Raw genomic sequence first — 18,359 nt, 5'->3', positions numbered from 1 at the left:
ACTGAATAATGCCTCCAAAAATGACCTTTGACCCCGTATAACTTGTTTTGCACACATGGGATCGATGGGGACTTTTAGGACGTTGCTTCTAATGGCCAACCCTAGCTCTCCACCAAAATTCAGCTTTGTGGGAATTTTTGCTATTTCCCCCTTATACGCATGTCTATTTTGACCGGACTAATTACTTTAAGTTTCGTTTGTTATTGTTTGGATTTTTCAAACAGATCCAGGATTCGGGTTATCTTAAAGTAAAAAGTGACAATTAACTTTTTAAGCCCCCAAATTTGTTAATTAACATTTGAAAATTCAACTAATACCAAAAGGAAAGATGTACAGTTAGACATCTAAAGTATTGCGAATACCAAACTTATACAAATCTTCTTAAAGATATAGAGCAAATACAGTCCCTAAGTGCGGTGTTTTGAATCGACCTACATCAAAGTACTGCTTCCTCACTCAATAGTACTGGAATGTACTATTATAATAAATTCCTAAAATGTGCCAAATTCAATAAAACCTATCAAACATGTAAATTGAAAACCCACTTGGGAAGCTGGAATACCGTGTGTTTGGGTACTATATTCTATAAAAAGCAAAATAGCTTGCGAAATCGGGTTCTCGGATATAATAAAGATTTGGTAGACATCCCCACCGACATTATTAGGAAATATTTAATAGTCATTATTCTGAAAGTCAGTAAAAGGGATACAGAAAGCTCAAACCAGTTCAGCTGCCAGTATTCCAAACGCCAGATCGTGACATATTAATCTTACTTATGTAAATTGCTGATGTAATATAACATCAGTAAAATGATAAATACTTCGGGCCAAATTCCTGATATCAACCATTATATATTTCTGGGTCCATTTTAAAAACCAAATTCGAATGATCAGGATTTACTAAAAATGCCAAAGTGGGAAGAATATGGAATACAACTTTGGTAATTCCCTAAGAAACTAATGATAAGATAATTTTTGCAATTCTTTATTTGTCACCCAAGGCAGTAGGTAATTCTTATTTTTAATGTATTCCTAAATCCTAAATAATCGTAAATTGCTTTTTATAATAGTCAGGCTTAGTCGTTGTTTTAATATTTTATTAAAACAACTTTAATTTATTAATGGAAAAAATTTGTGTTTTTTCGTTGAGACTCAACGAACGCATAGCAGTGGGAAAGACTTGGTTTTGTGTGCAAGTGAAGTTGCTTGAGTTTAGGTAGTGCCAATAAAATTCTCGAAAGCGTGTTTCTTTGGACACTTATCTATTTGAGCGAGGAATTGTCACTTGGGTAAAAAAAAGTTTCTTGTTGAAAAACAAGAAACAAGGGAACTGATGAAGATCTGTGGCGAGATCTGAAACTAAAGTCTTCACTGCCTCACCCCTTGGTAAACATCGCCAATTGTTCCCACTAATAAATTAAAGTTGCTTTAATAAAATATTAAAACAACGACTATGGGATTAAGCCTGACTATTTTAAAAAGCAAAATAGAAGTCGTCATCCCAAATAAAAAAACCAACCCTCATAATCGTAAATATTTTGACGGAATATTGTTTTGAGGACCAATAGCAAGAGATTTGCACAACAACCAGCATAGTTTTTACATAATTTGTTGCCAAAAATGAACAATTAATATGACAATAAAACCTAATCAGCGTAGTAAAACAACTAAAAGCAAAAATTGCAACTTAAGTAAAGTTACATATGGGCATATTTGTAGAAATTTAACTTATGTTGAAGCGCATGTTTGGTGTATTGTAACACGCGAACTGTTCCCAGCAAAATTTTCGATGCCAAAGATGCTATTCAAGAATGGGTGCAAGTGAAATGGGATGCAATTTTTTTAGCATCTTCACTCATTCTTTTTAAAAGAGCGTGACCCCCAAAAGATGCAATTCATTTTCAGATCCTAAGCATGTCATCTTCATTAACTCGGTGGAATGACATCTTCAACAATTCTTTGGCATGCCATCTTAACTAATTCCCTAGAATAGCATTTTCGCTAATCTTTGGCATGCCATTTTCACCAACTCTTTGGCATGAATTTTTCACGTGTTGTTCGGAAAATGCTGTACTGAAATATGATTTTCATGGCTTTTTTATTTATTCAAAGCAATTTATGAAATACAGTGACACAGAAAAGTATACATACACCGCACAAAAAGCAGTTTTGGCTAAATCGGTCGGTTTTTTACAGCAACAACTGCACTGTGTGGCTCCTTGGTGACAAAATAACCATAATTACACAAATTTATTTTAATCTAATACGCATATTTAATACAATTAAAGAAATTCAATTTTCACAACACAGAAAAGTATACATACACCCCAAGGAAATACGAGTATTATCGTAAAATTTATGGAATTAGTAGCAAAATTTATACATTTTTTGTTTTGGCGAATGTCTCTGGGTGTCTGAGATATATTTTAGAGAAAAGAAAATAATTTTCGGGGGTCAAATGCGGTTATTTAGGGTCAAATTCCTTATATACCTCGTAAAAGCTGACCCTTGGTTAATTTTTTGCGTTTTTAGCTATTATACTTTATAAAAAGCACAAAATTCGTATCAGATGGCAAATCTGGAGACCCTAGAAGGCTTTGAAGTTGTTTTTGTGCGAAATATACCTTCCTGAACGTCGATAAACGCACGTTTTCCCTCAGATCAGGAAGTGAATAGATTCCGCGGAATTCTTGGTGCAAATTACATATAGATGGCCTTGAATTGCCTTGTAATATTGTCGGATACAATCCTTGGACATTAATTGAATCAACAATGTGACATATTTTGTTACAAACCTGTTCCCAAAGCTTCTAAAGCAACAAAATATAAGCACTACCAAAAAAGCATGAAATTTGTACTGTGAACAACGTCGTTTTCGTATTATGATCATTACCGTTACTATAGGCGCGAAACGTTTCGTATAATTGTACATTTCTGTGTCGATTGATGCCCAAGGATTGTATCCGACAATATTACAAGGCAATTCAAGGCCATCTATATGTAATTTGCACCAAGAATTCCGCGGAATCTATTCACTTCCTGAGAAATCTGGGGGAAAACGTACGTTTACCGACGTTCAGAAAGGTATATTTCGCACAAAAAAACTTCAAAGCCTTCTAAAAAGCACAAGCTTTTTATAAAGTACAATAGCTAAAAACGCAAAAAATTAAGCAAGGGTCCGCTTTAACGAGGTATATAAGAAATTTGGCCCTAAATAACCGCATTTGACCCCCAAAAATTATATTCTTTTCTCCAAAATGTATCTCAGACACCCAGAGACATTCGCCAAAACTAAAAAATGTATAAATTTTGCTACTAATTCTATAAATTTTACGATAATACTCGTATTTCCTTGGGGTGTATGTATTCTTTTCTGTGTTGTGAAAATTGAATTTGTTCAATTGTATTAAATATATGCATTAGATTAAAATACATTTGTGTAATTATGGTTATTTTGTCACCAAAGAGCCACACAGTGCAGTTGTTGCTGTAAAAAACCCAGAGATTTAGCCAAAACTGCATTTTTGTGGGGTGTATGTATACTTTTCTGTGTCACTGTAACTATAATTTAATTATCATGAAAATTATAATTGCAGTTTGTTGTTGTAACAGTAGTTGAGATGTTGATTTTTCTGCTTAATGAATGGGGCTACATATTGAAGTTTGTTAGTAGATTTGATGCTAAGCAGATGTTTTGTGTACTGAAACCTTGCCCTATAGAAATTTATACGGCAGCACCATCCCGAGCGTATTGAGCCAAAAATACTCTACTTTCACGCTCCTCAACTGAGATAAATGGTGGATATTCTCCGAGGACCGCATGCAGACGATAGATAGTTGTTTATTGGATCTGCGACTGCATTCATGTGAATACTTCTTAAACCTGCTTGATAGGCCTGTTGATCCTGGTTCTGCTCCCATCGACCATGACATTCAACTCTATTGTTCTCAACTCTGCCGCCCAAGTGGTGAACAAAGTGGCCGTAGATTTATTGGCTGTAATTTGTATATTCCTCGCGTGAAAAAGGGTGGTAAGATCAGACAAAAATGAGTTCAGCCATTCACAAATGTCATCAGGGAAGGCACCTGATACCAAGATCGTACAATCATCCGCATGTCGATGGTCAGACTAGCAAGGTTTCTTGAAACCAATTTCGGTAAAGTTTCTTTTCAAGTTTCGTTAGTGTCCACACACGTTAACGTGAAATTTAAGATTTTTGCGTGTCCTCTTTTTTACCATTCGCATTTTTTGTGTTTCTCATACCAATAAAAACAAAAAAAGACATAAATAAACCAAAAAACAAGTGAGAAAAGGCTATAGTCGGAACTGGGCCGACTATGTGATACCCTACACCACTACCTCTGTGCATAATCTATTCACTCAAAAAAAATTTCTTTTAGGGAGATACGAAAGTTTTCATCTATCTGGCTTTTTATACCAAATGACTTAAGGCGAACTGAACCAAAATAATTAAAATTTAATTGTGTATTTGACTGCTATCGACATCACCAACATCAATAGGCTTCTATCTCTCTGAGAAAATTTCGTGATGATCCGATCAAAATTCCGACCTGTAGTTTTATTGCAGAAAAGTGGGAAAAATGGATACATTACCGACTATAGCGATATCTCTATTATTTGACTGCCTACGCCAACCTAATTTGCATAATTTTAAAGATGGGATTTTCTACTTTCTTAGTCAGGCTTTGCTTTTAGAAGGTCCCCACCCAAAGGTGTGATATCCGTCATTATTATTAAAATCGCAAAAATGAAAAGTTGGGTTCTATTAGCGACTATTGCGATATCTTCGTTGTGTGACCGCCTACGACAGCTTATGTTACAACGTTTCAAAGGCGATATTTTCTACTTTCATTGCCAAGTTTTGCTTTTTATATACCCCTTATAGACGCAGAGATATTTGCTTTGGAATAAAATGTAGACTTTTTCTCCAAATAACTTTTTTGCTCATTCCGACCCCTAATTATTATCCGACCATCACCAAAATCAATAGGCTTCTTCCCCTCCGGGACCCCCAGCAACACCCATTTCGTGACGATCCGATCAAAATTGCGACCTGTAGCGTGATTACAAGGTTTAGATGGACAGACGGACGGACGGACTGACGGACGGACACACATAGCCAGATCGACTCAGCTCGTCGAGACATTCATTTTGGTATATATAAGTATGGGTCTACGACCATTATTTCGATGTGTTACAAACTTTTTGGGCAAAACCAACTTATAATACCCTCCCCACATAGTGGTGTAGGGTATAACAACATAAAATAATTAACATTAATAATTAAATTAATATTAATAGTTAAATTTTCACTATTTCATTAATTAAATGTTTTTATTAAATCTTTTTATGTTTGTTTTGCTGTTAACGTTTGCTTGAGAAAATAAAAATGAAAGAAAATGGAAGAAATAATCTTGCAACGAAAAACAAGAAGAGGCAACATAACAAACACAGAAAACCATGTACATGGGTTTCACTACTTCATACCCCTCGCCTATAAACTTGACGTCGCCATGTTGAAATCGTGCTAGTCTGACCATCGACCATACGTTATATGTTAGACAGTTCCTGCAATATTACCTCGGACAACTCCAAGTTTCACTCTACGGGTCTCGCACATATTGATCCTAAATTCTACGCACGACAGGCGTCCAAAAATATAATTTATTATCCAACGTTTCAAAATTGGCCGGAGCGTAGCACTCGATGGAGTGCTTGACAGTCTCAAAGGGTTACTATCACTGTTCTATCGCACGGCTTACTTTGATTGAGTCTTCGACTAATATGTGTGGATTATTGATCGGCAACTAGACAGTTATTTCTGATGCTGGGGAGGACTAAAACCTCAAGGGCCTTTGTTACGGGCGACAAAAGCGAAATTGGTCTGCACGATTCACCTTTGCTGGCATCCTTGCTAGGCTTCAGTAGCTCGTATATTTTCCAGACTTCGGAAACGATGTGTGTGGCTAGCGACAGGTTGAGAACTTTATTTGGATACTTGACATTCGGCCGTCCAGCTGTTGCAGTTTAAGCACCGCCGCTACTCGCAACATAGTTTAATTTCTCCGCAACTGATTGATTCATCTTACTCTAAAGCTACACGCTGAAACTTTCATACGAAACTTTCCCATTATTGGCGTTTATAGATCGAGTTCCATAGTAAAGTGATTTTATGAAATTACTGTATAGGGAAACTCGACCTAAGAACGCCAAAATAATGGGAAAGTTTCGTATGAAAGTTTCAGCGTGTGGCTTTAGAGTTACAAACGTTTTTCAGTTCCCATCACCAGTACTGTTTTCGCACGATTCACCGAGGGATTTTTTTAAAATAATTATTTGTGCGGCGGCTGTGACCACATTAATGTAAAAAAATAGGGAAAAATGTGTTGAAGCAAACACGTTTTTGTTTGTTATTGTCCAATTATTATCTTTAGAACACAATGCACAGCCTAATGCTCAAAGAGAAAGTTAAATAATATACTTCAGACATTAAGATTCCTACGTATCATTTTTTTGAATTTTCACTTTACCCGCGTCAAAAGGATGCTGACATTTTGAAGCAAAAAACAGGTGTTTTTGGAATTTTTGCCCTAATCCGTACGCGCAACTAGATTTGCCTAAAAGCTTATTATGTGATTGTAGTACTCGCGAACTCAAATTTTTTTATGTATAAGTCGAGCGTGTAGTCTTCATAGGATCGCAGAAATCTGCACTCAAAGTCAACATTTTTGTGCGTAAATTTTTCTGAAAACCCTATTTTTTGGTCCAAATTTTACAACTTTCTTACGATTTCCGTGGAAACCCGCGTAAGTTTTTGCGTTCTGAATCTAATAAGCCATGGCGCGTACAAATCCATCCACTAGATCGGCTGATATGATACCCTCAAATTTTGAAAATTTGCAAAAAATGTTTTTTTTTTAAGTATAGCGTATTAAAACGCGTTTTGGATAGGTCATTTTTGTTAAATAAATAGAACTATACGCCTGCTTAAAATATGCGGAAACAGATATTTAAAAACTATCGCGAATCCAGAGATGTAATAGATTTTTCCTAAAAATTGAGTGCGATGCTACATCCACGGTTCTCGATCGATCGCATTGAAACAGCATAGAATGATGTATTTTTTAATGGTGATCATTGAAATCGGATGCGCATAAAATGTAAATGCACTGTTTTTTACACCCTAATATGCAACAGATGCTACATCGTGGTCACCAAATAGAATTTTACAAAGTGTACACATAGCCCAGAAAGTCTGCGTTCACCTTACTACTTTTCAAAAATTATGCTAAAACTTTAATTAATAGGTAAATGAGATCAGTTTTTCTTTCATAAATACAGTGACACAGAAAAGTATACATACACCCTACAAAAATGCAGTTTAGGCTAAATCGTTGGGTTTTTTACAGCAACAACTGCACTGTGTGGCTCCATGGTGATAAAATAACCATAATTACACAAATTTATTTGAGTCTAATACGTATATTTAATACGATTAAAGAAATTCAATTTTCACAACACAGAAAAGTATACATACACCCCAAGGAAATACGAGTATTATCGCAAAATTTATACATTTTTTAGCTTTGGCGAATGTCTCTGGGTGTCTGAGATATATTTTAGAGAAAACAAATAATTTTTGGGGGTATAATGCCGTTATTTAAGGTCGAACGTCTTGTATAGCTCATTAAATCTGACCCTTGCTTAATTCTTTGCGTTTTTAGGTATTGTACTTTATAAAAAGCACAAAATTAGTTTCAGATTGCAAATCTTGAGATCCTAGAAACCTTTGGAGTTGTTATTGAACAAAACATTCCTTCCTGGACGTCGATTAATACCTGTTTTTCCTTAAAATTTCTCAGGAAGTTAATATATTCCAGAGACACTCGCCAAAGCTAAAAAATGTATAAATTTTGCTACTAATTCCATAAATTTTGCGATAATACTCGTATTTTCTTGGGGTGTATGTATACTTTTCTGTGTTGTGAAAATTGAATTTGTTCAATTGTATTAAATATACGTATTAGATTCAAATAAAAAGGAGCCACACAGTGCAGTTGTTGCTGTAAAAACCCAACGATTTAGCCTAAACTGCATTTTTGTAGGGTGTATGTATACTTTTCTGTGTCACTGTATGTTATTGGCACTCTTTACTACTAGAATAAAAAGAAAAATTCCAGAAAATATATTATTATTACGAAGATAACTTTGTATGTTGCAATAATACCGTTAGTTTTTTTAATTTTTTTTTAAGTTTTCTCCCATTTTTAATCAATATTGTCACAACTGGTCATTCTGCGAGGTCGCTTGCACACTTAACTTAAAACAGTAAGTTATTTTAAGAATGGAAACAAGGGCAAAGAAATTGGCATCGATAAAAGGACAATTCTAGGTAAATTATGGAAAATGATATCGAAATATTGGCGAAACTGTAGGTAGAACATGTTAGTCTATACATAGAGTGATAATTAACTATAAACAAATCGGAATTTTGAAGTCAAAGCCCAGATCTGGACGGTCAAAGCTCAGTTTTGGACGGTCAAAAATTTTATCAGAACGGGAGGAGCGTAACATAACTAACATTGCCCTATGCTCCTTATAGGAGTTTAAAGGAATAAATATATATCGTTTTTGAGAAGTAGTAAGGTGAACGCAGACTTTCTGGGCTATGTGTATATCAAATAAAAGGGATTGATTCGCTGTTTTCGAAAATCGGATGCACATCATGTCATTTTCACTACTACGCGGTTTCTATGCGCTTCAAAAGTTGTAATATTTACTTTAACTTTATTTTAATTTTATGCCACAATTCGAAGTCCTTGTGATTTAATATAATGATCTAAACACTTTCTCTAATAGATAAACTATAAAGCAATAATTATTTGAAACAGAATAAATGCATTATTGCACGAAATTTTGACGAAAAAGAGAAAGAACTTTAACATTTTTTCTTCAACTTTTCCTTTAAAATCATAAAACAACAAAATTAGATTAATATAATTTTTATTTTGTTCCTCATATTTTCTTCGCATTTTTGCAAATAACATGAATATTATAGCTCCGACCTTCACGCCATTGGCCTCATTTTATTTCTCACAATGTCTGGATGCTGTTGTATTTTTTTTACATATTTTTTGTAAGCATAAGCGCTTTTATTTCAAAAATATATGTATTTGAAAATAAGTACAATTTTGTAATTAATTTGACTTTTCGCGAATCCATTGAAACATTTTAGGAGTATTTTGACATCATCGTAAAGGGTACAAATTCAGTTAACAGTAATAAGATATAACAGCTTATTATATCAAGCCACGATTATTTTAGGATTTTTTCTAAATATAAAAATTAAAACAGTCATATCTTTTGCACGCAAATATCAAGGTTATTAACAAAAATACAGTCAACCAAAAAAGTCTACATACACCCTATAAATCTCGGGTTTTAAGGGTAAGGAAGCGTTTTTATGAAAATCCAAGTACATAGATCTATTTCATATCCCTAATAAACAATATTACATACAACAAAAATATATTCCATAATACGAATAACGGTAAATCCTATAAAAATTAAAAAATTAATAGGGAAAAAGTGTACATACACCCAATGAAATATTAAGATTACCGTAAAATTTATGGAATAAGCAATACAAATTTTACATTTTATTGCTTTATCGAATGTCTCTGGTTGTCTATGATATACACATAACCCAGAAAGTCTGCGTTCACCTTACTGCTTTTCAAAAACGATGCTAAAACTTTAATAAATAGGTAAATTAGATCAGTTTTTCTTTCATAAATATGTTATTGGCACTCTTTACTACCAGAATAAAACGAAAAATTCCTGAAAATATATTATTATTATTATGAAGATAACGGTAAAAAAGTGTTACAACTGCTAAATTAGAGCCCCAAAAAGTCTGCGTTCACTTTGTATGTTGCAATAATACCGTTAGTTTTTTTTTGATTTTTTTTTCAGTTTTCTCCCATTTTTAATCAATATTGTCACAACTGGTCATTCTGTGAGGTTGCTTGCACACTTAACTTAAAAAAGTAAGTTATTTCAAGAATGGAAAACAAGGGCCAAGAAATTGGCATCGAAAAAAGCTATCGAAATATTGGCGAAACTATAGGTAGAACATTTTAGTCTATACATAGAGTGATAATTAACTATAAAAAATCGGAATTTTGAAGTCAATGCCCAGATCTGGACGGTCAAAGCTCAGTTTTGGACGGTCAAAAATATTATCAGAACGGCAGGAGCGTAACATAACTAGTAAAGTTAAAACAAACAGTCCGATAATTACTTCAAAAATTGTTGAAAATGTGAAAATGGCATCCAAAAAAAGTATTTGTGCACAAACCGCCAGAAAAATACTGCATAAAGCTGGATATCATGGTATAGTCGCACGGCGAAAGCCGTACATATCACTAGTGAACAGGCAGAAGCATATTGAATTTGCTAATGAATACATAAACAAGTCTTCAAGTATTCCGGAATCAAGTCATATTTTTTGGCAGCTTCTGGAGTGGACCAACTTGTATTTATTGAATCGACAATGGACAAGTATGGTTACCTAAACATCATGAAGCGCAATTTGAACCAAAATGCAGAAGGACTACTGAATTTTGGTTGCAACAACATAACGTTTCAAAGCATACTGCTGAGATTGTAAGGTTTTGGTTCCTATATAATGCCCAGATCTGGGTTTTGACGTAAAAATTCTGGTTTGTTTATAGTTAATTATCACTCTATGTATGGACTAATCTGTTCTACCTACATTTTCGCCAATATTTCGATAGCTTTTTCCAAAATTTACCTAGAATTTTCCTTTTATCGATGCCAATTTCTTGGCCCTTGTTTTCCATTCTTGAAATAACTTACTTTTTTAAGTTAAGTGTGCAAGCGACCTCGCAGAATGACCAGTTGTGACAATATTGATTAAAAATGGGAGAAAACTTAAAAAAATTCAAAAAAAACTAACGGTATTATTGCAACATACAAAGTGAACGCAGACTTTTTGGAGCTCTAATTTAGCAGTTGTAACACTTTTCTATCGTTATCTTCGCAATAATAATATATTTTCTGGAATTTTTCTTTTTATTCTGGTACTAAAGAGTGCCAATAACATATTTATGAAAGAAAAACTGATCTCATTTACCTATTTATTAAAGTTTTAGCATCATTTTTGAAAAGTAGTGAGGTGAACGCAGACATTCTGGGCTATGTGTATTTTAGACAAAATAGGAACATACAGTGAGTGTCAAAAATATTCGGTTTTAAATTTCACCAATAATAACACCTCAGTATTTTAGAAGCCCATGTCCAATATCCAAAAAACAAAATACTTAAAAAAATGTTGATCCTGTGGCAATTAAAATGTGTATGTAACATGGATCCATGGCAACCCTATAAGCGAGAATAACAAAGAAAACGTTGTTAACCCTGTTTTCTATGCGTCAAAAATATTCGGTTTTTGTAACTTTTGTTAAATATTTTGCCAAAAAACAGGTCATTATCGAACTTTTTCTGCAATATTAGTATACATTTTGATAATTGCGAACAGAATCGTTGTTCCTGTGTGCAAAAATATTAAATTTGATAGCAAATTATCAAAATTTAGCGCTAATGAAAAACGCTATCCCAGAAAAGGGAAAACTGGTTATATTTTATTATAAAAACAGCAGAAATGAAAGGAAATTTTGCTTACTTTTGAATATTTAGTCGAATATAGTTGAAATAATGTGCAAAAGTCCCGAAATTATAGAAATAATCGATTTCGTGAAACACATAAGCCAGCCAAAACCAAGGACTGGTAGGAAAGGTAGAGGAATCTCCTGAAAAATTACGGTTAAACCTCCCTTAATTTTCTTGAAATTGGTCACAGAGTCCTAAATGACTTTCAGAAGATGGAAAATATGCACTTACATTCCAAAAAAATCGTAAGGATAAAGCCTTTCATGGCCTTGTAACACATCATAAGTCATTGATAAATACTAGTGTCCGGAGGCTCCTTTGTACTTTTTGTGTTGGAATACACAGAAAGGCGGGAAACTTGGTGGTATACTGATTTTCCTGCTTAGACATTCTAAACTAACTCCTTTTCACCAAGTTCTTGATGTACATCAAGTTTTGAAGGTACATCAAGGCGAAATTTATACTTGACTTGCATGTAATTTGCCCCTTGGAATATTATGAAACTATAAAATTTATGAAAAACTCAGGAATTCACATGTTTAGCGACGCTCAGGAGCGTATATTATCCATAAGAACAACTTCAAAGCGCTTTAGGATCTCAAAATAATTAGTCCCACTGTATTTCCTGGGGTTTCATAAACTACCAGATTGAAAAACTCAAAGAAATCTGCAAGGGTCCGCCTTAACGAGCTATACGCGAAGTCAGACATTAAATAACGGTAATTAATCCACAAATATGTTCCTATTTTGTCTAAAATATATCATAGACACCCATAGACATTCGATAAAGCAATAAAATGTAAAATTTGTATTGCTTATTCCATAAATTTTACGCTAATCTTAATATTTAATTGGGTGTATGTACACTTTTTCCCTATTAATTTTTAAATTTTTATAGAATTTACTGTTATTCGTATTATGGAATATATTTTTGTTGTATGTAATATTGTTTATTAGGGATATGAAATAGATCTATGTACTTGGATTTTCATAAAAACGCTTCCTTACCCTTAAAACCCGAGATTTATAGGGTGTATGTAGACTTTTTTGGTTGACTGTATATTTGGAATGTCGATTTTTCCCTTTATCTATGTACCAAAAATCATTCATGTAGCATCAAAAAAATTTTTGATTTTTTTTAAAAAGAAAACTCAATTTTAAAAATTTTTGCCCATATGCACGTGTTTTCGAATAATAATAATAATAATATGCACATTTTCTGTAATTTCATTTCTTAAAATATTACTGTAAATATTTATTAGTTTTTGAAAACAAGAACATATTTTTTGGTCTATAGCAAGGCGAATTTAAGAAGATGATCCAAAAGTCAAATTGAGGCGAATTCAGGCCGTAGTCTTCATTTGCTGTCAAATTTTTTTTGCTCGAAATATCCACAAAAGGTGGAGAAAAGGTCAAATATTCTTCGCGAAGCTTTAATAAAGTTGTCGTACACAGATATTCTTTATAGAAACGAAATATTTGTTATTTATGTTTGATTAAAAAATATGTTTTGACTGCAAATGAAGACATCACTTGGTATTATTGTATCACCTTCTATCTTGCACCATGGTCTGTAGTGCGTCTACGAACTAAGGTCGGATCATGGCACAATTAGGTAGTGGTATCACACCATCTGTACGAACATGAAAAGTCAAATCCCTTTTTTAAAATTTTTTGTTGTAATTTCCCCAACAACATAAAGAAAATTTTGACATAAAATTTTCAAAATTTTACGATGCCAATAATTTGTACCATGGGTCGGATCGTTATAGGTCTTATATAGGTCATAGGTCTTAAAATGCTGACGATGCATATACAATGGTAGTCAATAAATTTGCAACTAAATTGTAGGTATGTACTTCTTAGAAAATTTTGTTTAAAATATTTTTTGAAAGTTAAATTAGGTACATATTTACTGTGAATCACAATCAAAAGTATCCACTTCAGTTTCTTTCATTAAAACTGCGATTGCTAAGAATTGGTTAATGATAGCGAATTCATTCCTTTTTATATTTTTACATTAGTGTCTCAACTTAAATATAATAAAATAAAATTAACGAAATTAGGTAAATTTAGATAATAAAATAAAAATGGTTAAACAATATCGATTTCTACCTCACAGTGAAAAGTATGCAATCTAAAAGTTTCATGAAACAAAAAGGATTTTTTAGGGTTTCATTCCTTGGTATGACATCCTTTGTTATCCATTACAGCTTTTAGCCTTTTGGCAAAAATTTAACTAAATTTTCGGTGCACGATATCTGAATTTTTACCCATCCTTCCTGTAAGGCATTTTTCAGGGTTCCTATACTTTAGATCAGGAGGAGGCATTGTGACTCACAAGAGAGCCAATGTGCTCTAAGTGAGCGTAAATTTGTTATCGCTCACAGCCTGTGTAGATCAAACCCGTTCGTTGGTATTGATATGGTTACGAAGTTTTTCGGCAAATCACACACACGCGACCCGAACGCAAAGTAAGAGAGCAAATGTTTTGATTTTTTTAATTTAGTTTTGTACTGAATGTCATGCAAGCAGGTTGATGCCGCTTTATTTGTTTTTTTTTTTTTGGGTACACTGAAAAGATTTTGCAGTTGTACAGCAAATATGTGGAGGGAAGAATTTGAAAATGATTTTTTGTTTTGTATTAATATTTCTAATGACGCAGAATGCCTCGTCTGCAATGCAACAATAAAAAATGTATATCCATCTTACCTTAGGCGTCATTATAATACGCATACAAAATATCATTTAATGACGGGAAATGTGCGAAAAAAACTAATATGGGTGGATAATTTTCACTGTGAGGTAGAAATCGATGTTGTTTAACCCACTTAGCGCCGAGAGTTTTTTTTGCGAGAAAACTTAAAATTGTTTATGATAATTATATTTTTGAGTCTTTTTAAGCATTTTTTAACAAATAACATTTTTCTCTAAAACGTATAGTTTTCCTGAAATCGGGCGTTCTTTTAAAAGTGCCAAAAACTTTGGAGGGTAATATTGGTGTACCCTTACATGCCAATCCCTTGGTTTTTGATTGAGAAAATACTCTTACTATATTCCTAACAAATCCCTGACTTTATATGATTCTAACATTTATGATTAAATTTTTATCGCGTATTTAAATTTTTCATCAAAAGTCGAAAATTACAAAAAAGTCGATTTTTTCGAATAGCTTGGGTTTTAGCCCAATTGCGGGGAAATACGTTGGTCAAATGAAGCGTTATATGCGTGAAATGACAGAAAACAGACAATACTATAACGAAATGCAAAAAACCCCACAAAAATATTCGAAAAAACCAGAGTTTTACGTCAATTTTTGCAACCATTTTTTGTGGCGTTTAAACGACCAGTGGCTTTATCTGGGTTAACAATTTTTAATTTTTTATCTAAATTTACCCGAATTTCGTTAATTTTATTTTATTATATTTAAGTTAAGACCCTAATGTACAAATATAAAAAAGAACGAAATCGCTATCATTAATCAACTCTTAGCAATCGCAGTTTTAATAAAAGAAACTGAAGTGGATACTTTTGACTGTGATTCACTGTATATTATTTTTAATTTTAGTCATACAAAGCGAACGCGCGAACAACATATTTTTTCTATTTGTAAATTTTGCCTTTTTAGGCGAAGATCATTTTTAGTATTATTTTTTTTTTTAATTTATTAATCGAGCTTTTTTATGATCTATAATGCAAATGAAAAAGGAAAGCCAACGATTCGAACCCACACACCCACCACTATGTTTGGCTCTGAACGCTAACACGCCGTGACAACTTTTTTCCTGTGTTTTTCATTTCATACTCAATATGAAAATCATCACCCTGTTCTGTCAGTGTAATTTTACCCACACATAAACAATTTAAGCGCTCGCTCTTCTTGGTCGGCTATGGTCAATAGTGCACAAGAAGAGAATGCTGTTTTTGTTTTTTGTATGGGAAAGAGAGTTGTAGTTAACTTTTTCGTAAAGACGCGTGCATGGCTGGCTATGGTGTAGATCATTGATGCTCAAAATAAAAAAAGAGAGTAAAGTAGTGAGAGAATCACAAGAAAGTTTGTATCAGCATTCAGTGATAGCTAGACCTGTGACCAGTAAACATGTGGGGGGTGTGTGCGGTTTTGTTCAGTGTCCCCACTAAAATTATGCGTATATCCATGCACATGTTTACTTGTGGGCTGCTCAACGACGACTGATTGTTATTCTCACATACGTTAACGTATATGGATGATCTTGGCTGGTGTAGATGCTAACACGTTGTGAACAACAACAAATTTACGCTCATTGAGAGCACAAGAGAGACCCAAAAATGTTCTCTGCCTCACTCTGCTTTAGATTAGGCCTGCTCACACGCATACAAACAGCCAGTTTCTGTATGTCGAAAGAAGAATGTGTGCGAAATAAACACCCCCGAACTTTAGTTTTCGAAATAATTTTACCTTTGCTTTTGCTTCAAAACAAAAAACAAATTTGAAAAACACACAAGAGTTTGGACGTGTTTCTTTCGCACACATTCTTCTTTCGACATACAGAAACAGGCTGAAATACATTTTGTTATTGTGTTGGTTTTGAAATGCACAAATTTCAATGTTTTCATTTTGCCTCTGTACACTGTGAGAAATATTGTACAAGTTTTTTTTTATTTTCAGCCCTATTCTGAACATTCCCATGGGAACTGTTTTCCATTCCCACGTTTTCCATATTCTAAACGACGTGGGAACAGCAAACCATGGGAGCTAAAATTTCGAAATTAGTTACACCAAATTATTATAGCATACTTTTGGGAGCTGTAATTTTGTTTTGTAATACAAAATGCCTATTTGCATTGAATTCGCGGATTTTGAATTAGATTAGCAAAAGCACAACTGAATTCAACAACCGTGCATTGATTTATGGATTTTTAAGTGAATGGAGTCAGCGATGTGTGATGTTGTTCTAATAAGCACATTTTCTTCAGAATGTGCGAATTGGTGTAAGAATTTTTTTAATTAGTAGGCAAAAATAATTTTTGTGTATAAAGTAATCGGAACTTTTTAAGTTTGTAACGAATTTAAAAATTGTATGTTGATACGGAGTAATTTTAGTTAGGGGTTTAACCCACTTAGCGCCTAGATTTTTTTTTTGCGAGAAAAGTTAAAATTTTTTATGAAAATTTTATTTTTGAGACTTTTTAAGCATTTATTAAGAAATACCTTTTTTCTCTAAAACATAGTTTTCCTGCAATCGGGCCTTCATTTAAAAGTGCCAAAAACTTTGGAGGGTAATATTGGTGTATCCTTACATGCCAATCCCTTGGTTTTTGATTGAGAAAATACTCTTACTATATTCCTAACAAATCCCTGACCCTATATGATTCTAACATTTATGATTAAATTTATATCGCATATTTAAATTTTTCATCAAAAGTCGAAAATTACAAAAAAGTCGATTTTTTTTTAATAGCTTGGGTTTTAGGTCGATTGCGTGGAAATGCGTAGGTCAAATGAAGCGTTATAAGCTTGAAATGACAGATAACAGACACTACTATAACAAAATGCGAAAAACCCCACAAAAATATTCGAAAAAAACCAGAGTTTTACGTCAATTTTTGCAAACAATTTTTTGTGGCGTTTAAACGACCAGTGGCTTTATCTGGGTTAACGACTATATCGCTAGTTTTAGTTATTCCTAATGATCGCTAGAACTCGTATTTTGCATATTTAAAAAAAAATCAAAAAGATAAATTCGGATATTTTTCTCAATTATTACATATTTTTGCGTGTTATTACATATCGTCACCATAAATTTCCGAAGACGTATCTCAAAAAACAAAAAAAAAAATAAAGTACGTTTTTGATTGAATCTAAAACTAAAACACGTGCCCTTGAAAAATTTCAAGCTTCTACGTTCAAAAATAACGATCCTATTCAAGAAAAGGCATTTCGGAAAATGGAATAGCATTGCAATAATTTGATCATTGTCGTGTCGTTGAGGAGACTAACACAATTCAAGATATAGAATGTGTACTTTTTTCCCATGGGAACAAATTCCCAATTCGAACTTCATTCAGAATTAGGGGAGATGGGAAATGGGAAAAAAACTCCCACAAAATTTTGTTCATAATACGAAAATGTGGGAATGTCCCATGCGTTCAGAATAGGGCTGTTTATGTTTCAAAGTTTAAAGTAGAAGAATTAATTTATTTTGACCAAATATGACTGTTGATGCTATAATTTGTTGCGCCAAAGTGCGCTGACAAACCAAACACTCTAATTTGCCGTAATAATTTTCGGCAAATAAAAATTCGTATTCAGTATCTTCATTCATTTTTTCAGTGTACGCGTATAAATTCATAGACAAAATCGAAAACAGAACCTTTCTCATTGAATGTTCAATAGAGACTGATTGGTAATTTTGAAAATATTCAAAACAAAAGCTCTCTTTTTAAAATGTGTGTGTGAGCAAATTGACACACACCGACAGCCCAAGTGCGCACTTTGAACAGCCTTGCTTTAGATCAAATGTGTTCTTCTTTGACACGGCGGTGCCGATGATTTTCGGCAATTTACACACACACGACCCGAATGCACAGAAAGAGCGTACAAAAGAGAACAAATGTTTTGATTTGTTATTGTTTTATAGCTTGCGTGAATACAAACTTACTAA

The 18,359-nt window shown here is 33.4% G+C and overlaps 1 protein-coding gene across 4 annotated transcripts in view; it reads right to left on the bottom strand.

Moving 5' to 3' along the window:
- Positions 1–18,359, bottom strand: part of LOC141402776 (F-box/WD repeat-containing protein 4) — a 97,329-nt gene that overhangs the window by 59,558 nt on the left and 19,412 nt on the right. The gene's annotated exons all lie outside the window — the stretch shown is intronic.

This window comes from Musca autumnalis, unplaced genomic scaffold (assembly GCF_047663935.1).
Source record: "Musca autumnalis isolate F117 unplaced genomic scaffold, ASM4766393v1 scaffold_4, whole genome shotgun sequence".
Lineage (NCBI taxonomy): Eukaryota > Metazoa > Arthropoda > Insecta > Diptera > Muscidae > Musca > Musca autumnalis.
The sequence above is the reverse complement of the archived record's forward strand: the minus strand, read 5'-3'. Positions and strand labels throughout refer to the sequence as shown.